This window comes from Poromitra crassiceps (assembly GCF_964638095.1).
Source record: "Poromitra crassiceps genome assembly, chromosome: 28".
Classification (NCBI taxonomy): Eukaryota; Metazoa; Chordata; class Actinopteri; order Beryciformes; family Melamphaidae; genus Poromitra; species Poromitra crassiceps.
The window spans coordinates 16,180,837-16,208,014 of NC_139651.1; the positions used below are offsets into that span (position 1 = coordinate 16,180,837).

General features: G+C 44.3%; 1 long non-coding RNA gene across 1 annotated transcript; it reads right to left on the reverse strand.

Annotated features, from left to right (window-relative positions):
* Positions 1–19,768: 19,768 nt before the first annotated feature.
* LOC310799539 lies at positions 19,769–25,793 on the reverse strand. Its single transcript, XR_014553820.1, has 3 exons — positions 25,701–25,793; positions 20,259–20,329; positions 19,769–20,039 (listed from the first exon to the last, which is right to left on the reverse strand). It is a non-coding gene; the product is annotated as an uncharacterized lncRNA (long non-coding RNA).
* Between the last annotated feature and the right edge of the window lie 1,385 nt (positions 25,794–27,178).

Sequence of the window (27,178 nt, forward strand, 5' to 3'; positions counted from 1 at the left end):
TGGATGAGATTGTCTTGACTCCCGTCAGTTTTCACAGACTGTCCACAAACTTGGAAGGACTTTTTGATCAGATCCTTGTCCAGCTTGTCCCAGGCGGCGATCACCCAGTGCACAAGCAGGCGTCGAGCAGGCGCTTTTAGGTTTCCTGCTGCTTATCTGCGTCGGAGTGCGTCCCCAGCTATCCACTCGTCGTAGGCATCGTGCAGGCTCTGCTTGAAGGGCTGATTCCACATCACACTGTACCAAATGTTCCGCTGCATATTGCACAGCGCTCTCTTTAAACTTAACGTCAAACTTTCGTCTGGTTCGCTTGGTCTCTGCGTTACGTCCGGTTACGTCACACAGTAGATGCGTTGTGTTTTACAGTACCGTATTCACTGTAGTTTTTGCTCCTTCGTTTTGTTTTGTTTTTGACCCGGCCTGTATTGAGGGAGGGGCCTGTATTTGTCCGTGCGGGCCGTGCCCCCGTCCTATATTAGAGCAGAGGCCAGTAATTGAGTAGAGGCCACTAATAGAGGAAATACGGTATATTATTTACTTTGTGATGAGATATTTACATTTTTGTTTACATTGTAGCAACGCAATGCCAAGATTTATGGCTGAGAAACAAACATAATTATGCATAGAGAGACTTTGCTGTGACTGAACTTTGATTCATTACATGTTTGGTTGGAGAGAGAGAGGCTTGTTCCTCCTGCAGACAGTGGAGGTGCTCTTCAGCAGGTTAGATGCAGCGGTGTTTCTTCAGACCAGATGACTGAGTGAACATTTTCTTACAGCGGTCACACCAGTAGCCTGTTCCAGTGTGAAGGCGTTGGTGTGTTTTTAGGGTACCTAACTGACTGAAACTGCTTCCACATTGGTCACAGTTGTAGGGCTTCTCTCCAGTGTGAATGCGTTGATGTGTTTTTAGGTGACCTAACTCACTGAATCTGCTCCCACATTGGTCACAGTTGTAGGGCTTCTCTCCAGTGTGAATGCGCTGATGTGTTTTTAGGTTACCTAACTCTCTGAAGCTGCTCCCACATTGGTCACAGTTGTAGGGCTTCTCTCCAGTGTGAATGCGTTGATGTTTTGTTAGGGTACCTAACTCACTGAAGCTGCTCCCACATTGGTCACAGTTGTAGGGCTTTTCTCCAGTGTGAATGCGTTGATGTCTTGTTAGGGTACCTAACTCACTGAAGCTGCTCCCACATTGGTCACAGATGTAGGGCTTCTCTCCAGTGTGAATGCGTTGATGTCTTGTTAGGGTACCTAACTGAGTGAAGCCTCTCCCACATTGGTCACAGTTGTAGGGCTTTTCTCCAGTGTGAATGCGTTGATGTCTTGTTAAGCTACCTAACTGACTGAAAGAGTAACCACTCTCTGCTGAGTGAACTATCTGATGTTGCTTTAAGAGGTGCAGCTTTGTGAATGCTTTGTCACACTGCTGACAGCGGTGACGTTTGGGTCCGTTGGTGTCTCTCTGTTTCCGTAGAGAAAGATAGAAAGAAAGAATCAGGACAGAGGCAAAGTAAGTGTGTGTGTGTGTGTTTGCAGTCGCAGCATCAGTGACTGATATTTTCCTCACCTTTGCTGAAGAATTCATTTGGACAACGTTCCTCTCCTCCTCTGCCAGATGTCTCTTCCCACCAAGCAGCTCTGCAGGTACAGCGGGGTTATATTGTGCTCATCAATCAACATATCAGCAATACACCTCAATGTCAATGTGCCAGAATTAGGGCTGTCCTCCACTAGGGGTGTCAAAAATAATCGATTATAAGCCACAGCTTGTCCAAATAAATACTCGTCCCATTGGCTCATGGAACATGGACGCCTGGCCAATCCCGGCGCTTGACTGCTGCGTAGGCGGGCACAGGGCATGGTCTGCCCAAAACCACGGTGGGTTCCGTAATAACGCTTCATGTCTTTAACTGCGTGGGTTTTTACAAAATGCAACCAATGGAAAAGCATCAAAACGAGCTTGTGAGTAATTCTTGTAACGCCATTCGCCCTCAATCTGTCACTCAAACCTACCTTTATCCTGCTCTCCGTCTGTAGCTCCCCAGCCAGGAGGACACTATACCCGGAACACGGACGGACGCGCTGTGTATTCTGATATCGTTCTGGCTCTGACGTGAATAGATCAATACAAGGTTTTAGACTTAGAGTTATACCTAGGCTGCAAACTTGTTTAAACATACAAATCAAAGTGGTTTCTGATGAGAATAAAGTAACGTTAACTAGGGATGGGCGGGAGTACTTGAGTACTCGTCCATAACGTCAGTACTCGAGTAATGTTTCCGTTGTTCGGGTACTCGTTCCACCACTTCAAAAATGGTACGCACGCATCGTCATGTGGATCCGGCTATACAGGCAGCATGGCTGTTTCAGACAGGCATAGCTGCACCGGCGTCAAGTCAGCCAGAATGTAAAAGTATGTCATCTGCTTTAGGGCTTTCAAAATAAAACCCTTATTGTAACATTGGCATTCATATTAATTTTGAGTAATGCTAAACAGCCACAGTTTCACTCGTAATCTTAACATCACGAGTATTTTGATACAAGGTTTGCTGCTTTGTTCATTGAAATACCCTTTTCTCATCCAACGTGCATCAAGCTATTTACTTTTGTTTAAGAAATATTATTTTGAAATTTTTAACCGGAAGTTATCCAGCTCATCACAAAAATTGACTGGTGGAGATGCGCTCAGTGGCGTGCCGTCCATTAGGCGAACTAGGCAAATGCTAGGGGCGCTTGAGCCGTTAGGGGGCGCCAGAGAGGGTAATTTTATTTTTATTTTTTTACAAATACTTTTTCATGATAATAGGCCTACTATTATTTTGCAATAGTAGACAAAATATAAGCACAACAACGTCTTAAGTCTTTAAATAATAGTGAAATCATTTTTCTAATTCTGGCTTTCTGGGCTGCAGCCAGGCCCGTAGCTATCATTGAGCACACCGAGGTCATGACCTCGGTACCCCCCCCTAAAAAAAAAGGAAAAATAGCCCCGGCCCCCAGATCAATTCATCTGTCATTGATGTTTTAATGTGACAGTTTTGATCAGAAATGCAACAATTTGCTTCCTCTCTGTGTGCTATAGAAGGAAGAAAGATAACTCACAACATTCAGATTTTGCATTGAGGCTAGATTGGGGCTAGACTTTGGGGACAGTTCTATTGAAGTGAATGGGTAAGTAACTACCCTGTAAGTGATGTTTGTGTAGATGGGCCATTGTATTTAATTGAGCAGCATTCTGCCATGTGACCTGTATGCAGAATATAAATTATATTATATGGGGAGACATTTATTTTTTGTATAATTTTAAAGCAACAGCACAGTTAAAGAGGATATTAATCTAACATGATGTCTGTAGTTCTTTATAGATCTAGCCTCTTAATTTTGCTCTCAAAGTGCACCAGATTGAAGCATTTTACTTTAAAATGGACAAAATTTTCTATGGGTGCCCCGCGCCGCGCTAAAACGACCTCGGTACTTCCCAAACCCTGGCTACGGGCCTGGCTGCAGCACTTTCACCATGGTCGCTAATCCATACCACCTCCCCTTCTACTTGCTCGGAGCTTTTTCCCAGAGTGGGGGAAGGGCGATTCTGAGCCTGCACTGCAGGCAGCAGTTTTAGCGGTAACATGACGTCAGTTTGTGTGACTGTATAAGTATTTGTGGTGGAATTGGCTGCGATATAATTTTTATTATATTTTCTTTGGGGGGGGGGGGGGGCACCAGCAAAAATCTTGCCTAGGGCACCAACTTGGTCAGGCACGCCACTGGATGCGCTCCCGTTAACGACACGAGACAGACGCACACTTCTCCATAACGCACGCCGGATAAAACTCATTGAAAACGTGGCGCTAGTTTACTGACTACACTGTCATTGTCCCATAACGTTAGCCACAAGAAATGTGGAGAACGAATCACTTTATTGCTTCATGGCGATCACTATTTAGCTGCAGCTAATGTTATGGTCACTGGTCAGTTTTCCCTTTTTGGCAGAACATCGGACCTTGTAATCCGCGGATTTACGTTACTGTAACAGTAATCCTAAAGCAGAATGGATTATACCGGACATGTAGGCCTATTGGAAATGAGCCTTCGCTTGTTTCACAAGTCTGCTCGGGTTCTCTTTTCTGGCATTTATTTTGCTCTGCAGAAGACAATAAAGCCGTTTTCCCACATGCGTACCGGAAAATTACCTGTAAGTCAATATCGGACATTTCCCTTCACACTTCGGCTCTCGCATATGAGAATCTAGCAGCGAAATTGCCTGTATGTTGGGGGGCGGGGCGGCACTGCAGAGCGGGTGGGGAGTGACGTGTCGGCAAAACTCTTGATGGTGAAATAAGTTTGCTTGTTTATCCGTTCACCTGCGTCGCGTTGAAGCACTTTTTACAGACTGGCTTCGTTTGATGTGTCCGGGCTTGCCTTCGCTAGTTCGCTGTAGGCAACGTAAGCAAAATACTTCCACATTTCGCTTCGTGCATTTGCTTCGTCTGTGTCCCTGTCGGGCTGTGCCTGTGACTCAAGGAGGAGGACTGAACGACTGTGGCCAGAGAGCGAGCAGGCAGCAGAGAGGAGAGATCACAAGATCATTTTGCCAGTTTGCTTTAATGTGCGCGAATGATTAGATTATGCCCGCTGGAACATTAAGCAACGTGTGTACACCTCGCCCATGCCGGCAAATGACTGGACCCGTTCTACACTTGCGCCTGTTATCGCGCATACCGCTCTTCTGACTGGCTCGAAACTGGTGAAATGTCGGCGATGACGGGGTCACGTTTATACCGGCACGACAACTTTTACACATGCAGGCATTAGACCACGTTCCGGTCATTTAGCGGTACAAAGCGCATGTGGGAAAACGGCTTAAGAGACACTTTAAGTTGTCTTGTGGCCTCTCATTCTGCACATCAGCTTCCCTTAAGAATGCAGACGACACTGTCTGTTTTGTTCTTTTCTTTTACAGTACAGTATTCACATTATTAATAGCTATACAGTAATTATAAAGGCTAACAATATTTCTAGTACATGAAATATTTTACTAAGAGCTATTACATTATGCAGGGGAAAAAAATCTTCTAACTAAATTATTGCAACAGTTTCAACTGTTTAAAACTAAAATGCAACCATGGTTCAAGTATACATACTACTGCATGCGCTGGGACGCGTCATCAGTGATGTTAACTGGGGTCGTGGGGTGTTTCGGGTCTGTCAACATCATACACCCTCGCCCAGTAGACCCAGCCGAGGCCGATTACGACCCCGACCCGCGTCCCAGAAGCAGCCGCTCACGGATCAGCCTTCCTACTCTGTCTGCAACGTTGCCCGGGGAAGGGTTGATCACGCCCAATCCGCTGCAATAGAGTTTAGTGCTACACCGCAGTATTGTGAGACCCTCGGTGCATGGAGGTCCAAGGCCCTGTGGGGTGATTCCAGGCCGGGCACCTCCTTCGTCTCACCAGAACCTCCTGTTGCAAAAGGCAATCCTACCATGCCGTACCAGTATTCACATTATTAATAGCTATACAGTAATTATAAAGGCTAACGATATTTCTAGTACATGAAATATTTTACTAAGAGCTATTACATTATGCAGGGGGAAAAAATCTTCTAACTAACTTATTGCAACAGTTTCAACTGTTTAAAACTAAAATGCAACCATGGGAACATTATACAAAAAGTAAGAACAGCGACACCCTGTGGAGTGGACAAACTAAAATGACGCGTGGGTGCAGTCAAGCGCCGGGATTGGCCAGGCGCCCATGCTCACGTGAGCCAATGGGACGATGATTTATTGACAAGCTCCTGGTGCGCGAGAAGCAGACTGACAAGGCCTCAGCCTGCATGGAGCTCGGCGTGAGCTGCCAACATGATTTCGGTAAAAGGGTAAATTAACAATGTTTTAAGTAATTTTTCTCCATCAAAACTTCTTAGCAAAAGTAAGTTAGATTGTTCTTATAGCACAACTTTTTTCATCTTGTCTTAATCTGATATTTGAGGCAATAATTATCTTTCTCCTCAGAAAGCCCTGTGAGAAAATCCCATCAATCTGCATCAATCCCAAGAGTAATATCTCTGGGTTTCCTGTTTTGAAGGTCTGCTTTGAATAGTAGCCTATAAAAGTAAATGAGATAAAATGTCTGCTTGTTGAAGCTTGGGACTAAAGCACCTGGGTTTTTTCATCTTTTAAAATAAAGATGTTTAAAAAACTATTGCTTGTTACATTTTCAGTGCTGTACCTTTTCTCTGGGTAAGAATTGAGCTTGAAATTAACGATAATGATACATTATATTATGATATGAGCTATGAACGTGAACACATCGTTTATATTATTGCATGTTTTTGTACATTGTGTAGATTACAATTATTATGCTTATTATTATTATTATTACTATGCTAAGGAAGGTAGGTGACCATAATTCATTTCAATGTCCACTCTCGATATCGCTGTCCGTTCTCAAGAGCTATTCAGTTGGTTCATGAAATCGCTGGGCTGCGTGCCCTCCAGTGGTTGTGGTGTGGGAGATTCCAGCTGTCAAAAGAAGAAGACAAAAGACTTGCTCCTGGCCAATCCCGGCGCTTGACTGCTGCGTAGGCGGGCACAGGGCGTGGTTATTGCGTAACCTAACCGAAATCACGGAGTGGCTAACAGACAACACAAACTATGACATTTAACAGGAAAATGCATACCTGCAGAAGACAATAAGAGACACTTTAAGTTGTCTTCTGGCCTCTCATTCTGCACATCAGCTTCCTGAACATTCAAGATAACAGATTACACTCGTAAAATATCTCCTTCAGTGATGGCAAAATGGCGATTAGAAAGTGCATTGAAAACGTCTAAAACAACTTAAATTAATGGTCAAAGCGGTACAAAAACAGTTGGGTAACATAAAAATACTATCAGTTAACAATACGCACCAAAGACTACGAAGTAAATTGCTCATTTTCAACCGAAAATAGTAATATATCACGGCAGCATTTTCACATCTAACTCATACCCCGTTCAAGACAACTCGGACCGCCGGAAAAAATGGGTTCCGACCTGTAAAAATTGAATTGAACGGTCGTCCAGGCCAGAATTACAGCTCGGAAATTCGGGTATCATCCAGAGCTCCGGTTTCTCCGAGTTGACGTCACAGCCACATCAAAATGGCTACTTGCATCGTTAATGATAATCACAGAATTATTATAAAGACGTTTGTTGACGTTTTAACACACAAGTTGAGTTCTTAATTATGTAATGTTAACGTTTCATATGTGTTTGTATCATCTGTGTTTCGCTCTGTGTGAAATTCAGCATTCAGCATGTTCGGTTAGCATTGTTCGCTAGTAGGTAGCTACCATGCTAACACGGGTTGCTATAGCAACAGTTTGGGCTTTCCCCCCGAGCGGGAGGTGAACGCAATCTGTCCAGGGCGGAGGTTCCGTGTTGAAACCTCCGGCGGGCCGAGTTGTCATGAATGCGGTATTAAGGCCTAAACATGGTCGTCCGTCCGCCTCGAATTGGAGCCGTCTCGCCGTCTGGCGGCGCCAGCGAGCCCTACATGCTCGGACGCCACTTCGCCCTCCCACCTCCTGTGGAAGCTCCGTGTGAAAATGGCGGAGATTGTGTGCCAGGCAGTCTGAATGAAATTGAATGTAACGTTCCCAATTCTATGTATTAAATTCTAAAAAACAACCCTCAACATTTGGGAAGGCTAAAGGCCTAAACATGGTCGTCCGTCAGAGCCTCGCCCCGCCCTCCCCGTATGACGGCGGGTGGAGCGCCGTCCTACGGGGAGGGGGCGCCGTCGGCTGACGGGGGCTGCTCGAAAATGTGACTTCACGGCGACGATACGTGCGTGACGTCAGCTGCAGGAGAGTTGTGATTGGCCGTTGCCTTGGCTCTTCGTCGTAAAGTCGCCTTTCAAAGCATGATGTTAGATTATAATGAACTAGTTGTGTGGCTTAGCCTTCCCAAATGTTGAGGGTCGTTTTTTAGAATTTAATACATAGAATTGGGAACGTTACATTCAATTTCATTCAGACTGCCTGGAACACAATCTCCGCCATTTTCACACGGAGCTTCCACAGGAGGAGGGAGGGTGGGAGGGGGGAGGGCGTAGTGGCGTCCGAGCATGTAGGGCTCGCTGGCGCCGCCAGACGGCGAGACGGCGAGACGGCTCCAATTCGAGGCGGACGGGCGACCATGTTTAGGCCTTAAGCCACACAACTAGTTCGTTATAATCTAACATCATGCTTTGAAAGGCGACTTTACGACGAAGAGCCAGGGCAACGGCCAATCACAACTCTCCTGCATCTGACGTCACGCACGTATCGTCGCCGTGAAGTCACATTTTCGAGCAGCCCCCGTCAGCCGACGGCGCCCCCTCCCCGTAGGACGGCGCTCCACCCGGCGTCATACGGGGAGGGCGGGGCGAGGCTCTGACGGACGACCATGTTTAGGCCTTTACTCTCAAGAATGCAGACGGCTCTGTGAGGGGGAAGGGGCGGGGGCTACGGAAACTCAGGAGGTACAGAACGCGATGTGCAAAAGGCAATTTCCACAGCAAACACTACAGATTCAGTAGACAAAAATAACTCCTAAAGATAAAATTCACACAACACTTGACAGGACCATTAAATGATAAATAAAAGAGACGTAAATAAATTAGAAATAATAAATAATAAAGTGCATTTTCCAACCACCGGAGATCTGAGGTAGGGACAACAGCTGCAGCTATTGTCACCTAATGAATCCTCTGACTGGATAAAACCTAAAGCAGACCTGTCAGTCTAAACACATTTTAAGTTATGAATCAATGAGTCATTATTATCATATTAATACATTTTGTATTACGTTTGTTTACTGTAGGATGTTTTATATCACAATTAAAGCTAGCTAGCAGCTAGCTAGCAGCTAGCTAGCAGCTAGCTAACTAACGTTAGGCAGCTAGCAGCTGTGTCTCACCGGGGTGTGCAGGTCCTCTGGCCCGATCGGGGCCATCCAGTCCCGGCTGCGGCCCTCGCTGCGGTGCGCTCCCATGCTAACCCGGTCCAGGCCGGGCCGACCCGAGCTAACTCCGGTAGCCAGGCTAACTAACAGCTGCGGCTAACAAAGATCACTATCCGTCACACAGGGAGATGATGACGCAATCAGAATGTTCACAACTTCACCAAACACTATAAATAAATCAATAAATGGCTGATCCGATGTGATCAAATAAATCAGCGTTTTATACAGGAAAAGGATGTTGCTCCTAGGACCCAAATACGGCGCATGCGCAATTACGCGATGGGCAGGGCCATGTGAGAACTGAACCTTGAAGGCCGCCATGTTGGGAAGGTCAGTCTGCTATGACCATGGATGTATAGACAGTTTTAACTTGACAACAATAACAACCGTCACAACCCACCTGAATATCCGGTTTACTTCCTGTATACATAGCTGAGCGCAGGCTGATATTCGGCTCTTATTAAATGTTAACGTTAGGCCGTGTCTCCGACAGACACATTAACAAGGTAGCCTATTTCGGTCTTTATGTCTTGTAGTAGTTAGTAGTAGTTGTTGTTGTTGTTGTTGTTGATAGTTGCCATAACAACCACCCCTGTCGGAAAGACGTGCACATGCTGGGTAGGAAGCGTTGTTGTCCCGGAGGCGATATTCTTTTTTCGGATGATGGCGAAGGCATAACCCGCCCCTTTCTGCCTCTGATTGGCCTAGCGTCAAACTTCCATCCAAACACATTCGCTTGGCTATCCTGCATTACATCTCTTTCTACAGTCTGTGGTCAGACCGTCAAACTCAGTGGGTCAGACTCAGACATACAGCAGTTACGCTTGCTAGCCTGCATGAAAGACGCCAGTGTGTTTGTTTTTAATATAGTCATATCTATGGTTTATAACGCTGCCACTAATCAGAGGCAGAGAGGGCCAGGGGTGGGTTATGCCTTCGCCGTCATCCAAAAAAAATATCGCTTCCGGTAAGCTAGCTAGCTAGCTAATGTTAGCTGCTGGTTGGTTGGCTAACTAGCGAATGTTAGCCGTTAGCTAACGTTAACACATTAACTAGACAAACACAGACATGCAGAGCTCCAAAAACAGAGCAATTCGTGATTTTGTTACTGTAGTTTCTGCAGAGTAACGTCCATGTCACGGATCTGACTGATAGTGCAGTTAAACAGTCAGCAGCTATGATAGCGCAGCCAGGGGGGGGAGGAAGTCCATATATGGTCCATCCGGTCATGGGTCATAGGACATTACGTCATCACAGGATAACGCGATTGGCTGGCTCAGATCTGTTCAAATCTGAGCCAGCCAATCACGTTGTCCTGCGTTGTTTGAGACGTGTATAAAAGGCGACCACGGATGGGGGTGGGTGGGGGGAACCAGAGGAGAGGAGAGCAGAGGGGGGAGAGGGGGGGAGAGGAGAGAGGGGGAACCAGAGGAGAGGGGGGGAGAGGAGAGAGGGGGAACCAGGGGGAGAGGAGGGGAGAGGAGAGAGGGGGGACCAGAGGGGAGAGAGGGGGAGAACCAGGGGGAGAGGAGAGGAGAGAGGGGGGACCAGAGGGGGAGAGGAGGGGGGGAACCAGGGGGAGAGGAGAGACCAGAGGGGGGAGAGGAGAGAGGGGGAGAGGAGGGGGGGAACCAGGGGGGGAGAGGAGAGAGGGGGAACCAGAGGAGGGGAGAGGAGAGAGGGGGAACCAGAGGAGGAGAGGAGAGAGGGGGAACCAGAGGGGGGAGAGGAGAGGGGGAACCAGGGGGAGAGGAGAGAGGGGGGACCAGAGGGGGAGAGGAGAGAGGGGGAACCAGAGGGGAGAGAGGGGGAACCAGGGGGAGAGGAGGGGAGAGGAGAGAGGGGGGACCAGAGGGGAGAGAGGGGGAGAGGAGGGGGGAACCAGGGGGAGAGGAGAGGGGGAGAGGAGAGAGGGGGGACCAGAGGGGGGAGAGGAGAGAGGGGGAGAGGAGGGGGGGAACCAGGGGGAGAGGAGGGGAGAGGGAGAGGAGAGGGGCTGGATCCCTCCAGGGGCACTGCCATCCCTCTGGGCGGCCCTGGTAGTGGAAGCGATCATCTTGCTCTATAATGACCAGAATGGGTGTTGTTCAAACTGAACATTTATTTCTTCAACATGCTGCAGCAGAAAGGGAGATAAACAGCGGACACTATTTTCGTAGTTAAGCTATGAAGTAGCCTACTTCCCCCCGCAGCATCGTGACATTGAATGAAAGTATAGGCTCGTTTGAGATGACTTCTGGCTCGCCTGGGAAGCAGCCGAGTGCAGTCAGCCAATTAGAGGCAGAGAGGGGCGGGTCATGCCTTCGCCATCATGGGAAAAAAAAGATTGCGTCCCGGAGCTAGCCTGAGAGGCTAATAAAAGCTACATGTTACAGAGTAAGCTGACTATCAGTACGTTATTGCACGCATAGGCCTATCTTTACATTTAAACGTTTACATAGCAAAAATAGAAATAGAAGTAGGCTATGTCAGTGTTTTCCCCGAATAGCTGAGAAAGTGGACACTGTCAATAGTTAGCACTGTGAAGCTGATACAATTCAGGTGGCGGTAATGCAACATTTAAGGATGCCAACCGCCATAAAACACAGAAGAAGAAGCTGAGAAAAAGGAAGTGCTGTGGGGTTGCAGCTGGTGAAAACAAAACCGTCTATAATGTACCTTTATCCTAAGATTAGATAGTGAAGGATTTGAGAGCTAAATGGGGAAAATGGATTGATAACTAGATTATTTGTATTCGTAGTTTTATTTGTCTTGTTTTTATGTACCGTATGTACTTTGTACTACGCTTTTTGCAACCCAAATTGCCCTTTTGGGACACTTAATAAATCTTGAATCTTGAATCTTATGGATTGATAAAATAAGCATAAAGGGGGGGGGGTTATTAAAGACATCAGACATTGCCTGCTCACACTGTAATTTTATCGTCACTATCTTCTCGCAGTCTTAAATGTAATCTGTGTATGTGTCATGTGAGTATGTGTGAATATGTATGTGTGTATGTAGGTATTTATGCACACATGAATAGCAAAAGTGATGTCACTGTCCTTGGAAGAATGCCATCTGAAATGTTCTTTTTGACTAGGAAGAATTGAATTAGATATCTTGGCGACTGTAGCTCAGGAGGCAGAGCGGGTCGTACACTAATCGCTTTAGATAAAGGAGATCGGTGGTTCGATCCCCGGCTCCTCCAGTTTCCTGTTGTATCCTGTAATTGTATGTTTAATAAGGTACATGCTATTTGCACTGTATGTCAAATACGTCGAATTTAAAATGTCTGAACACGTCTAACGTATGCACATGACATGTGCACCTATGTGCAATGAATAAGCCACTGACTTGTCTTATCGCTATTCTGCCTTATTGCCTATTGCTGCTTAGTATTGCTTATTGATGCCTATTTCTTATTGCCTATTGCTCATTGCTTGTTGCCTATTTGTACTATGTCGTAAACGGAGTCCACAGCACAAGAATTTCACACGTGATACTTGTACCATGGAGTGACAATAAAAATCTTGAATCTTGAATCTGTCTGTATAGTCTGTCCAGTGACCTCGGGCAAGATACTAAACCCCAAATTGCTCCCGATGGTTGTGCCAGCACCCTGTGGGGTAGCTTGCCGCCATTGGTGTATGTATGAATGTCTGTGTGAATGTACCTAGTACTGATTATAAAGTGCTTTGGATAAAAGCGCTAGGCCTATATAAATGCAGGCCATTTGCCATTATCTGCAATAGACTACACCCAGCCTAGCTAGTAAATGTAAACTGCCACTTACACTTCTTTAGATATCTTAATGTAGATTTGTCTAGTACAATCAAAGCTGAAGATATCTCTATTTACCAATCTGACTGATAACATGTTGACTACGAGAAATTATACATCTAAAATGTAATGACATGTTAAAACGGCTTGCCATGGGAGCTGCAATTCAAACGTCAAAACAGGTTTGGTTTTTGTCAATTCCTGCAATTTTACAGCAAAGGGGTCACATAAAACTTAATAAATTGCATTGCAAGTTTTGAGAAAAGACGTTGCAAAATCAAGCATTTTTCATCACAAGCACAAAAACACATGGTTCCACCTGCAGTACAGAAACAGTGTGCAGAATGCTGTAGTAATACAGTCTTTAACCCAGTTTATTAAGACACAATCAGATACATGTTGGACAGTTTTACTGGAGAGTGAAGCTGCAGACAGGACCGACACTATTTACATTCTCCTAAAAACAACATGGCTGCCACTTCCTTACCAAGCAGCATGACCACACCGCGAGGGCGCGTTATGGATCCCACGCCTCTTCTAGGTAAGACCCGCCCTACTCTACCTCTGATTGGGTTGGGTTTAGGCATGAGGATTGATGATTGGTTGGGGTTAGGGGAAGACTATCAGGGTAAGCCAAAATCACAGGCACAGTAGGGCGGGGTTTTAATTAGACCAACGCCGCGAGGACCCGCTAAAAATAACATGGCTACCGCTTACTGGCCAAGCCGCACTGCCACACAGGACCCACACCGAAACGATCGTTTTGTTCCACAGTTACACAAATAATGTTGTCGTTGTTAGCATCTTAACTTTTCCACATCTAGTGAAGAAAAACGATGGGGGGGAGAAAACAAAAATCCAAAATGGAGGCCAGCAGAGCAGTGTGTGGCCATGCGGCTCGGACGGGAAGTCTCAACCTCTAACACATTCAGGATTACACAGAGTCTGAGAGGAGCATGCACAATGAACCCAAATAACTCAAAACAAAAACAAATCAGTTACCACAAAATAACCAAAACAAGAGAACAAGAAAGAATTATAAAAATAAATGGGAGGAGTATTTTTGCTGGTTAGACGTCAGCAGTACTGATGCATACACGGTTCTACTTTTACATACAAGATATATATCTTCTTAATAATAACACTTTGGTTTAGTTCAAAACAAACTATCTCATAAACTGTATCATACAGGAACAGATTTTCATCTTTTAAAAAATTATGTTAAATTAACTCAAATAAAAAAGCATGGAGGAACAGTGAAACGTACAATTAATTTCTGTTTTTCATCAGAGCTCGATCCAATAGCGTAGGAGGAAAATAACAACATACTTCATAGCACTTTACTGTACAATATCTACAGGAGCTGCTGGTGACAGACATATGACTTTAACCAATCAGGGTTGGACAGCTTTCAGAAAACAGCCAGTGTGATGTTGAGGCCCCGCCCCCATCGCAGTTACAGGAAGTTATTTTACCAAATCATTTGATACCTTTTTTTTTGGGGGGGGGGAGTGAAAAATTCCAAATTAAAGTTTTATAAAGTGCCAAAGTCACACCCTCTTCTGCATTCTGCGTTCAGCATACGAACCAAGGGATTTCATCCACCATTCATTTTTCCATTTATATTTCATAAAATCCTTATAAAAATGTACTTGGTCAAACCAAGCAATTCAGCCAGTGTTGTAGTCAAGTCACTATATCTCGAGTCCTGCAGTGTTCGAGGCACAAAGGCCATGAGTGAAATAAGAGGATTTGGAGCCTCCAAATAAATAACTTTACTTTCCAAAAAGAAAAACGGAAAAAGAAAAAAGAATGACATGAAAAAGATAAATGATTCACTTTTTTAACAAACATTTGAAGTCATCATATAGTATGCCTCCCTAATGTTATGCTGGTTGTCTAAACAGAGAGGGAGAGAGACGAGCGAGCAAGCACACAGTTACAGATATGTAACTGCCAGCCTGGTGTCTCACGTTACACCAGTGGAGTAAATAGCCGTTTACACATTTTCATATAGGATAACAATAGGAATAAGGCACATCAGATCATAAATCAGACCTCCTGTGTCAAGAATCAGGCCATTAGTGGTTCCATCATCTGCCATGCATAATGGTTGCATAAAATACCATAGCTGCTTTGAAGGGGCAATAATACCGTTAGTGAGTACTACTATTAGCCTACTCAATTATTACTGCAATTATTATTTTTTAAATTACTGACTTATTCTAGAAACATCATATATCAATGACTGAGAAATGTTACTGTACACTTAGTGGAATTATTGAATGATCATAGAAACGTGCATTCAGGAGAGGGCGCGAGACAGAGCGAGATAGAGACTGACAGAGACAGAGCGAGAGAGAGAGGATGCGAGACAGAGAGAGAGACTGACAGAGACGGTGCGAGACAGAGATAGAGACTGACAGAGACAGAGCGAGAGAGGGTGCGAGACAGAGAGACACAGAGACATAGCAAGAGACTTGTCTCCAACTTTCGAGTCTGAATGAATGAATGGTCGAGTCACATGTCCTGAAGACTAGACTCGAGTACTACAACAACTGGATTCAGCTATATTTGGAGAACATTTCACTCGTGCCAAAAATGAAAAATAAAAATGGCCTGAGTGAAATGTTCTATGGGCTCCCCGGATTCTAAATATAGCTGCCCTCGAGCAAAGCCCTTAACCCAACTGCTCCAGTGGAGCTGCTCAGTGGCCAGCAGATCAGACTGTGGTTGTACTGGTCAGCTTCCAGGTGTGAGTGAATGTGAACAGGGCGCTCCTGAAAAAGAGAGCATTGCTCTCAGTGAGACTCCCCCTGTATAAATAAAGGAAAAAAAAGAATAGAACAGTATCATGGAATAAACCATTTGCATTTTGTGGATAGACCATATGAGTTAACCAGAACATGTTTGGCTTGCACAGAGTGCCCCCTAGTGGCTGTGAGGTGTCAAGAACAGGTTTCCTAAGGCATTTTAGCACCCACAACAGCATGTACTGTATATGGGAATGATTCAGGACCAATCTTTTTGATCAATATAAGCGGTTGATCACTATAAGCGGATTCCACTGCTTCCCTGAAGTCAGTCAAACTTTAGGGATATCAATCTGTCTATTTAGCAATGTTGATTTTGAACTTAAATGTTTCTTATCATCCTTTGTCTTCTTTGCAGGGGCATTGGCGTCACTAGATCTTCACTCATTGCATAGGCCGACTAGGTTGCACCATTTATGATGCCCCTTTGGGGTCCGATGTTGAGTCTGCCCCCTATAGGCCTATTTTGAAAATATTGTGAAAATATCCTGTGATTTTGTATCTATTTAGAGCTGTACTAGCGTTGTTTACCTCACTATGGGGTGCTCTTGCACTGTGTACATTATCTCCTTTGTGAATTCTCATTCCTATGATTTTGACTATAGCCTACATTGCTGGTCTAATTGAAGATTTAGATTTGTGCTATTTGTCATTAGGAAAGCTGTACTCTTGTATGTATGCACTTATCTTGGATGCATAAAGCCCCCCCCCCACAGCGCACATACGCACAATTAAGGCCAAAATAATAACTGAGACATAAACTCACCTGCATCTCAACAGGATTTACAGCACAGCCACCTGAACACTCAAAGCCAACAGCACAATAACAAGAAATAAACTCACTTGTAGGCTGCCTAACACAGGATTTACAGTGCAGGTACACTCAATTAAAGCCAAAAGCACAATAATCCTCTTATTTGTCCATAAACGTATGGGACATTTTGTCAAAAATATATGGTTGCGGCCCTAAATACTGTAACATCCCCAGTTCCCAATACCAGGTGATTGTAATAAATTAACGGGTGACCTGTGATGACCTCATGCTGGCTGAATCTGGTGCGTCTGCACATATTCGCTCACATAGTCATCACAGCAACAGGCAGTGCAGCCACCCGTTTCATTACTGTCACATCTGGAGTAGAACAGTTTGAACAAAACAGCTGTCAGTTACAACAGTAGAACATGTTCAGTACAAAATATGCATGAAAACTGAATATAAGGGCTGCATGTAAAACAGCAGCAGTAGATGTGACTGAGACTCTCTCTCTCTCTGCATTCTGATTCAGAGTGCAACACATACATTAGAATGACTTTCCAATAAGCCACCATATTGTTGCATGTTGGTGAAAGTAATTGACATGTGCCGGAGACATCGGCGGTGTAACCCACAAACCAATTACAATGTCCAAACGTTTAGCTTTGCATTTGCTGCTCCATTTATTATTGCTCAGGCAGATTGACAGTTTCTTGCATTCGAGTAAAACACCAAAAAAGGGCGTTTCACACTACATGCTCTTAGCCCAGGGGTATCTATGCCCTGGGCTAAGATAGCTCCAAGCTAACTTAGCGCCTTTTGTTAACCCAGGTTAACCTAAAACAGGCCTATGCTTTTGTTTGTTTCCTTGGCCCCGTTTCACACTGGCAACATTTAGCCCTGCTGTGTTTAGATGGAGAGTCTGGGCTAAGCCTGCTCCAGAGCAGGGCCAGCTAGCCGGGGCTGAAGTCAGGGTTAGCCCTGGGCTAACAGAATGACTTAACCCTGGCTAAGTGTAGTGTGAAAAGCCCTAATCATACAGGTAGTATAACTAAACTTGAGCTACTGCTACACCTGCAGACACCATGGCCACGGTCAAAAACTATATAACCCTGCCCCCTTCCCACCTAGTGGTTCAACAAGTTCATTACACCAAAAAAAGATAAAACACCAAAGCAAACAAATTGATGAATGGCACTTACACAGCACTGTAAACTCCATGTAGTTGATTTGGGGGAGGGGGGGGGGAGTGATTGACTGAATCTGACCCAGCAAACTCTACAACCAAATCACAATACAATTTGTTAAACTTAATTATCAGCTGAACATTAGATTAGTGATACTCAACTTGCAACCAGGGGGCCAGATGTGGCTCATGATAGGGTGCCAAGTAGCCCCCAACGACCATTTTATAACTCACAATGAAAAGTAACATTAAATAATGTTTGACTGAGCTTCAACTCAATTGTCAAATATCACTGCTTGCTCGCCACCCAGGTGCTTATATCAATGTACTTAACTAACTTAACTATCCTGTGTGGACCAAATGATCAGACTAAACTCTGGCTGGCACCCCAAAAACCTACAATCCACTACAGAGAAAAGGATATTATTGTATGTTTATTAACTGGCCCCTGGCCTCCTGTCATTTTGCAAAAGTGGCCCCCGGGCAAAGTAAGTTGAGTATCCCTGCATAAGGCTGCATTAGAGGACTGTTCAGATGCTGCCACAGATGATTCATGTCAGAGGTGATGCTTGTTGTGACTTAGTCACTTGAGTTAATGGCAGGCTAGAAGTAATACACTGAAGAGCTGGGCTTTACATTCATTATGTTGATGTCACTGTTCATGTTTCATTCATATGAGTCAACTTTAGGGACAATACTAAATTCAATATATCTCAATACAGAACATGACGCTCTGGTGGGTCAGAAAAAATCATGGTGATATTAGCTCCATGGCATTCTGCTGTAGTAATCACATCACAAATCAGACCTTTAACAATCACAGCTCTCTATTCAAACTATATTATTTACTTTGTGATGAGATATTTACATTTTTGTTTACATTGTAGCAACGCAATGTCAAGATTTATGGCTGAGAAACAAAGATTATGCAGAGACAGACTTTGCTGTGACTGAACTTTGATTCATTACATGTTTGGTTGGAGAGAGAGAGGCTTGTTCCCCCTGCAGACAGTGGAGGCGCTCTTCAGCAGGTTAGATGCAGCGGTGTTTCTTCAGACCAGATGAGCGAGTGAACATTTTCTTACAGCGGTCACACCAGTAGCCTGTTCCAGTGTGAAGGCGTTGGTGTGTTGTTAGGTTACCTAACTGACTGAAACTGCTTCCACATTGGTCACAGTTGTAGGGCTTCTCTCCAGTGTGAATGCGTTGATGTGTTTTTAGGTTAGCTAACCGACTGAAGCTGCTCCCACATTGGTCACAGTTGTAGGGCTTCTCTCCAGTGTGAAGGCGTTGGTGTGTTTTTAGGTTAGCTAACCGACTGAAGCTGCTCCCACATTGGTCACAGTTGTAGGGCTTCTCTCCAGTGTGAATGCGTTGATGTGTTTTTAGGGTAGCTAAGTGACTGAAGCTGCTCCCACATTGGTCACAGCTGTAGGGCTTCTCTCCAGTGTGAATGCGTTGATGTGTTTTTAGGTGACCTAACTCACTGAAGCTGCTCCCACATAGGTCACAGTTGTAGGGCTTCTCTCCAGTGTGACTGCGTTGATGTCTTTTTAGGTGACCTAACTCAGTGAAGCTGCTCCCACATTGGTCGCAGTTGTAGGGCTTCTCTCCAGTGTGAATGCGCTGATGGGTTTTTAGGTTACCTAACTGACTGAAGCTGCACCCACATTGGTCACAGTTGTAGGGCTTCTCTCCAGTGTGAATGCGTTGATGTGTTTTTAGGTTACCTAACCGACTGAAGCTGCTTCCACATTGGTCACAGTTGTAGGGCTTCTCTCCAGTGTGAATGCGTTGATGTGTTTTTAGGTTACCTAACTCACTGAAGCTGCTCCCACATTGGTCACAGTTGTAGGGCTTCTCTCCAGTGTGAATGCGTTGATGTGTTTTTAGGTTACCTAACTCACTGAAGCTGCTCCCACATTGGTCACAGTTGTAGGGCTTCTCTCCAGTGTGAATGCGTTGATGTGTTTTTAGGTGACCTAACTCACTGAAGCTGTGCCCACATTGGTCGCAGTTGTAGGGCTTCTCTCCAGTGTGAATGCGCTGATGTGTTTTTAGGTTACCTGACTCACTGAAGCTGCTCCCACATTGGTCACAGTTGTAGGGCTTCTCTCCAGTGTGAATGCGTTGATGTCTTTTTAGGTGACCTAACTCACTGAAGCTGCTCCCACATTGGTCACAGTTGTAGGGCTTCTCTCCAGTGTGAATGCGCTGATGGGTTTTTAGGTTACCTGACTCACTGAAGCTGCTCCCACATTGGTCACAGTTGTAGGGCTTCTCTCCAGTGTGAATGCGTTGATGTCTTTTTAGGTGACCTAACTCACTGAAGCTGTGCCCACATTGGTCACAGTTGTAGGGCTTCTCTCCAGTGTGAATGCGTTGATGTGTTTTTAGGCTACCTAACTGACTGAAAGATTGACCACTCTCTCCTGAGTGAACTATCTGATGTTGCTTTAAGAGGTGCAGCTTTGTGAATGCTTTGTCACACTGCTGACAGCGGTGACGTTTGGGTCCGATGGTGTCTCTCTGTTTCCGTAGAGAAAGATAGAAAGAAAGAATCAGGACAGAGGCAAAGTAAGTGTGTGTGTGTGTTTGTTTGTTTGTTTGTTTGTTTGTTTGTTTGTGTTTGTTTGTTTGTATGTGTATATATATATATATATATATGTGTGTGTGTGTGTGTGTGTGTGTGTGTGTGTGTGTGTGTGTGTTTGCAGTCGCAGCATCAGTGACTGATATTTTCCTCACCTTTGCTGAAGAATTCATTTGGACAACGTTCCTCTCCTCCTCTGCCAGATGTCTCTTCCCACCAAGCAGGTCTGCAGGTACAGCAGGGTTACATTGTGCTCATCAATCAACATATCAGCAATACACCTCAATGTCAATGTGCCAGAATTAGGGCTGTCCTCCACTAGGGGTGTCAAAAATAATCGATTATAAGCTAGGGATGGGCGCGAGTACTCGGGTACTCGAGTGCTCGTTCATAACGTCAGTACTCGAGTAACGTTTGCGCTGTCCGGGTACTCGCCCCACTCCCCACCCCTTTAAAAATGGTCTAAATCTACGCATGCATCGTTATGTGGATCTGCCAGCATGAACTGCACGGGCGTCAAGTCAGCCACAATGTACAAGTACATCATCCGCTTTGTTGATTTCAAAATAAAAGGCTTATTGTAACGCAAGTTGTAACCTTATCTACTTTGAGTAATGCGTTACAGCCATAGTTTCACGCCATATAACATCACGAGTATTTTGATACAAGGTTTGCTGCTTCGTTCGTTGAAATACCCTTTTCTCCTCCAACGTGCATAAATAAGTAACATTATTTTGAAAGTTTTAACCGGAAGTTTTCCAGCTCATCCCGAAAATGGTGGCTGAAGATATGCTCCCGAAGGAGACAGATGCACGCTTCTTCATAGCGCACGCCCGATAAAACTCATTCAAAACTTTGCAGTAGTTTACTGACTACACTGTCGTTTCCCATAACGTTAGTCACAAGAAATGTGGAGAAAGAATCGCTTTTTGGGAGACAATCGTTTCATGGTGATCACTATTTAGCTGCAGCTGTAACGTTAATCACACTGGTCAGTGGTCAGTTTTCACTTTTTGGCAGAACACCGGACCTTGTAATCCGTGGATTTACGTTAGTGTAAGTAAAATTGATGATACTGGACAATGGACATGTATTGGAATTGAGCCTTCGCTTGTTTCACAACAATATTGTCCGCTCCGAAGCGCTAATGCCATCCATCCAACCATCGGAGATGCTGTCTGAGGTAGGCTTTAGACGTTAGCTGAGCGTCACCTCACCTAATATCACAGTCAGTCAGTCCCTCTCCTCACATGCTCCAGGTAGCGCTTTCTCCATGCAAAAATGCAAACGTTATGTGTGAACAGCCCCACACACAGCAGATTACCCCTGCTCCGTCATTACCATAGTAATCACACAAACCCCCCCCCCCCCCACGCAAGTACTCGAGTACTCGTTCATAATAGAAGGAGAGTACTCGAGTATTTAAATTGCTTAAAATACCCATCCCTATTATAAGCCACAGCTTGTCCAAATAAATACTCGTCCCATTGGCTCACGGAACATGGGCGCCTGGCCAATCCCGGCACTTGACTGCTGCGTAGGCGGGCACAGGGCATGGTCTGCCCAAAACCGCGGTGGGTTCCGTAATAACGCTTCATGTCTTTAACTGCGTGGGTTTTTACAAAATGCAACCAATGGAAAAGCATCAAAACGAGCTTGTGAGTAATTCTTGTAACGCCATTCGCCCTCAATCTGTCACTCAAACCTACCTTTATCCTGCTCTCCGTCTGTAGCTCCCCAGCCAGGAGGACACTATACCCGGAACACGGACACACGGGTGGACGCGCTGTGTATTCTGATATCGTTCTGGCTCTGACGTGAATAGATCAATACAATGTTTTCAAGTTATACCTAGGCTGCACACTTGTTTAAACATGCAAATCAAAGTGGCTTCTGATGAGAATAAAGTAACGTTAACTAGGGATGGGCGGGAGTACTCGAGTACTCGTTCATAACGTCAGTACTCGAGTAATGTTTCCGTTGTTCGGGTACTCGTTCCACCCCTTTAAAAATGGTACGCACGCATCGTCATGTGGATCCGGCTATACAGGCAGCATGGCTGTTTCAGACAGGCATAGCTGCACCGGCGTCAAGTCAGCCAGAATGTAAAAGTATTAGGGATGGGCATTTTAAGCAATTTAAATACTCGAGTACTCTCCTTCTATTATGAACGAGTGCTCGAGTACTCGGGGGGGGGGGGGGGGGGGGGTGCTAATGACTGAGCAGGGGTAATCTGCTGTGTATGGGGCTGTTCACACATAACGTTTGCATTTTTGCATGGAAAAAGCGCTACCTGGAGCAGTTTTTGTCAGGAGAGGGACTGACTGTGATATTAGGTGACGCTAAAGCGGACATCTAAAGCCTACCTCAGACAGTATCTCCGATGGTTGGATGGATGGCATTAGCGCTTTGGAGCAGACAAGTTGTGAAACAAGCGAAGGCATTTCCAATACATGTCCATTGTCCAGCAATGTCAGGTTATTATCCAGTATCATCCGTTTTACTTTATGATCACTGTTACACTAACGTAAATCCACGGATTACAAGGTGTTCTGCCAAAAAGTGAAAACTGACCAGTGTGATTAACGTTACAGCTGCAGCTGAATAGTGATCACCATGAAGCGATTGTCTCCCAAAAAGTGATTATTTCTCCACATTTCTTGTGACTACCGTTATGGGAAACGACAGTGTAGTCAGTAAACTAGCGTTAGTGCAAAGTTTTGAATGAGTTTTATCGGGCGTGCGCTATGAAGAAGCGTGCGTCTCATTCGGGGGAATATCTCCAGCCACCATTTTCAGGATGAGCTGGAAAACTTCCGGTTAAAACTTTCAAAATAATGTTACTTAAACAAAAGTAAATAGCTTATTGATGCACGTTGGAGGAGAAAAGGTATTTCAACGAATGAAGCAGCATACTCGTTGTGATGTTATATGGCGTGAACCTGTGGCTGTAACGCATTACTCAAAATAAATAAGGTTACGTTACAATAAGCGTTTTATTTTGAAAGTTTTCAAACTGTCATTGTCCCATAACATTAGCCACAGGAAATGTGGAGAACGAATCACTTTATTGCTTCATGGCGATCACTATTTAGCTGCAGCTAACGTTATGGTCACTGGTCAGTTTTCACTTTTTGGCAGAACACCAGACCTTATAATCCGTGGATTTACGTTACTGTAACAGTGATCCTAAAGCAGAATGGATTATACCGGACATGTAGGCCTATTGGAAATGAGCCTTCGCTTGTTTCACAAGCCTGATCGAACGAAGCACTAGCTAATGCCATCCAACCAGAGCTGAGGTAGGCTAACAACAGCTGCAGCTAACATCACCTAATGATCCCTCTCCTCACACAAAGTGCTACAGGTAGTGCTTTTTCCATGCAAACGTTATGTGTGAACAGCCCCACGCACAGCAGATTACCCCTGCTCCGGCATTACCATAGTAATAGATATTCAAAATTAACTGCTTAACATTTGGCCTAAGCGTGTGTTTCCAAACGGACCCCCAATCCCCCCCCCCAGCGAGTACCCGATTACTCGTTCATAATAGAAGGAGAGTACTCGAGCATTTAAATTGGTTAAAATGCCCATCCCTAATGTAGGCATGGGTCGATTTCCGGTTTTACCGGTTCGGTTCGGTATTCGAGCCCAAACCGGTTTGATCACGTGCAAACCGAAAAAACCTAAAAAAAAAAAAAAAAAATTTTTTTTTTTAGTTTTTTTTTTTTTTTTTTTGCCAGTCCATTCTGATTGCACTATTGTTCGTATTAGCCTCTTCTCAAGTTGCACTAGTAGGCAAAAGTCTTATTTTGTTTATTATGTTGATGTTTGAAGAAAAGTTAAGCTGAATAGTTATGAGAAATAAAAACAGTGTGTTGTTACAGTTAAAAGGTTCTGCTTATTTGTATTCAGTGTTCGTGCTGGTTGGCAGCATACTTAGAGGTGCATTATCGCCACCAACTGCAGCCGCTTTGATACGTTTTTTTGGGGAATATCGAACCGGTTTCAAAATGTTCAAACCGACCCATGCCTAGGCCCTATATTGTGTGAATTTGTGAGTTTTGAAGTTTATAAGGCAGCTCAGCTGTAAGCCAATCCATTCTGATTGCACTGCTTGTGTTTTTATTAGCCTTTTCTCAAGTTGCACTATAGGCAGAAGTCTTATTTAATTTATTATTTTGATGTTTAGAAGAAAAGTTGAGCTGAATAGTTATGAGAAATAAATACAGGGTGTGTTTGTTACACAGGTGTCCTGCTTCTTTTTATTCAGTATCATTGCTGGTTGACAATACCAGCTTAGAGGTGTATTATCGCTATCAGGTGGACTGAAGTTGCACTACAGACAGTTATGGGCCACACTCGGGAGCCCTGCTTAAAAAAAAAAAAAAAAAAAAAAAAAATTTAATTACAAAAAAAATCGGTATACCGGTTCGATCCGGTTTAGACGGCAATATCGAACCGGTTTTAAAATTTTCAAACCGACCCAGCCCTACCCTAACGTTAACATGACGTTATGTCACCCTCTTCTCATCCCCTCTCTGGGCTATGGGAGACAGTTGGAAACCGACTACTTGTGCCCGCGGCTAGGCAGAGAGTGCTTGCTAGTCGGACTGATAACATAAACAACATAATTTGAGCTTATCCCTCGACTCAGGGGTCTCTCGACTGATGATCGAATCGTCCACTTTTAGAAGACAGCCCTAGTAGGCAGAATTAGCACAATTGCTACGTTACATCTGTAGTCCCAGCAGGGCAGGTACACTACACACAAAACATGAAACAGATTACAACACATCTCACACTTACAAAAGACAAAATAATCACAAACAGTACAAAAATAAATCACAAGACAGGTCACAGACAGTACAAAAGACAAATCACAGACAGCATTACTATAGACAGTGGTTCTCAAACTTCCATCATCAAAATCAAGGACCCCTAAACTGACACAAATTAGACCACGGATCCCCATTTGAAAATATTTTGTAGCCAGGGTCCCCGATCTGATAAGGTTTTTGCTTTTAGGTGTATACAGAAAGTGTATGAACCCCATGACCAAAATAATCATCAATTCTGTCATTGTGAAAATAAAGTATTCCCCTTTTGCTGCGGACCCCCTGGAACCCACTCAAGGACCCCTGGGGCTCCCCAAACCCACTTTGAGAACCACTGCTATAAGAAATTGCATAGTAAAAAGTTAAAGAGTTGTTAATGATGCGGAAGTCCACCAGAAACGGATACCAGAAGAGGAAACTGTTATTATGGCTACATAACTGATTTGCTTTTAACTTGTTTGAGTTTTTTTATGTTAAATAGTTGTCACAGCCCCTGATTGGTGCTGGTAGCTTGTTCAAAGAATGTGTGGCCCTTACAGACACCGCCATTTGACTGAATTTAGTCATACGCCTAGGTATGTTTATGTTAGCGAATAGAAACTGTGGCGTGGGCTAAAGTAGCTTTACATGCTAACCGAACTCTCTCTCTCAACATTAGCCTAGCATCAACACCAGACTCAGAAGTCTGGCGTCGAGGCGAGCCCAAACACAGTAAACCATGAGCACAAAACAGCGTCAACATGTTTGATGGTTACTTACAGCTGCTCATGCACGCGTTTAGAAACTGTCCATTCCTTGGCCTTCTGGAGTAGAATAGCACAAAGTTAGTCTCGACTCTCACGTAGTCAACCGCTGGCACTGCGAGACTAGCACAAAGTTAGCGTCTTCCTCTTCCTCTTCCTCTTCCTCTAATTTCTTCTTCTTCTTCTTCTTCTTCTTCTTCTTCTTCTTCTTCTTCTTCTTCTTCTTCTTCTTCTTCTTCTTCTTCTTCTTCTTCTTCTTCAGTGTTTTATGGCGGTTGGCAAACCAACTTAAAGGTGCATTACCGCCACCAACTGGACTGGATTGTGGAACAGGGGATTCACAAAACAAAACAACTACTCTTAAATTCTTGTATCTACCCCAATTTCTATAAGAAACTTAATAATATGCATATATATGCTACCTGCCGTTTTCCCATATAAACCTGGCAATGAAAAATCTTGATGTTGTGCCATTCTCAATGCCTGAAACATAGTATTCCTCTCTGTATCGTATTTCCTACAGTGTAAAAGTATATGTTCAACAGTTTCTGGTTATATATATATATATATATATATATATATATATATATATATATATATATATATATATATATATATATATATATACATTTGTTTTCTTTTTTCATAAATACTAAATACCGTAGTAGAGTATTCTGAACCACACTCCATACCAGTTGGTGGCGGTAATGCACCAATTCGTTGTTTGCCAACCGCCAATAAACCTTGAAGAAGAAGAAAGAAGATCGTTGCCTTTGCCGTCGCCAAAGAGCATGGAAGGAAAGAGACGAAACTCCGGCCATTTTTGGAAACAGAATGTGCCTCGCAGTGGTCAGCTGCGGTAGCGCGGGCCCCTATAATCAGCCTCTCTAAACAGTAACTCAACGGGAGAACACTCTAAATTTCGTGGATTCACATCTTTTCTGGGCGTACTGCAAATCTTGATTGAAGTGGTGTAGTGCAGGGATGTAAAACAACAACCATATTGTGGAAACTAAGCAAAATTTTTCTTTTTTTTCTTTTAGTTTTTTCAAGATAAATAGTAAATGCAAAGGACCCGAGGTTAAAACCACGGCAACGCACTTCTGACGGAGTGGACGACAGCCGCATTAGCTATTTATCTTGAAAAAACTAAACAAAGAAAACGAAAAATTTTGCTTAGTTTCCACAATATGGTTGTTGTTTTACATCCCTGCACTACACCACTTCAATCAAGATTTGCAGTACGCCCGGAAAAGATGTGAATCCCCAAAGTTTAGATTGTTCTCCCGTTGAGTTACTGTTTAGAGAGGCTGATTATTGGGGCCCGTGCTACCGCAGCTGACCACTGCGAGCCTGTGCGAGGTTCTTTTGGCGCTGTCACGCTTCCAAAAATAAAAAATGGCGGAGGCTGCTGGGCGCTGATGTTGCAATGGGGCAATATGGAGCTTTCAGTTCTTTCCATAAAAGTTCTTTGCCGTCGCTAGCTAGCGCTCA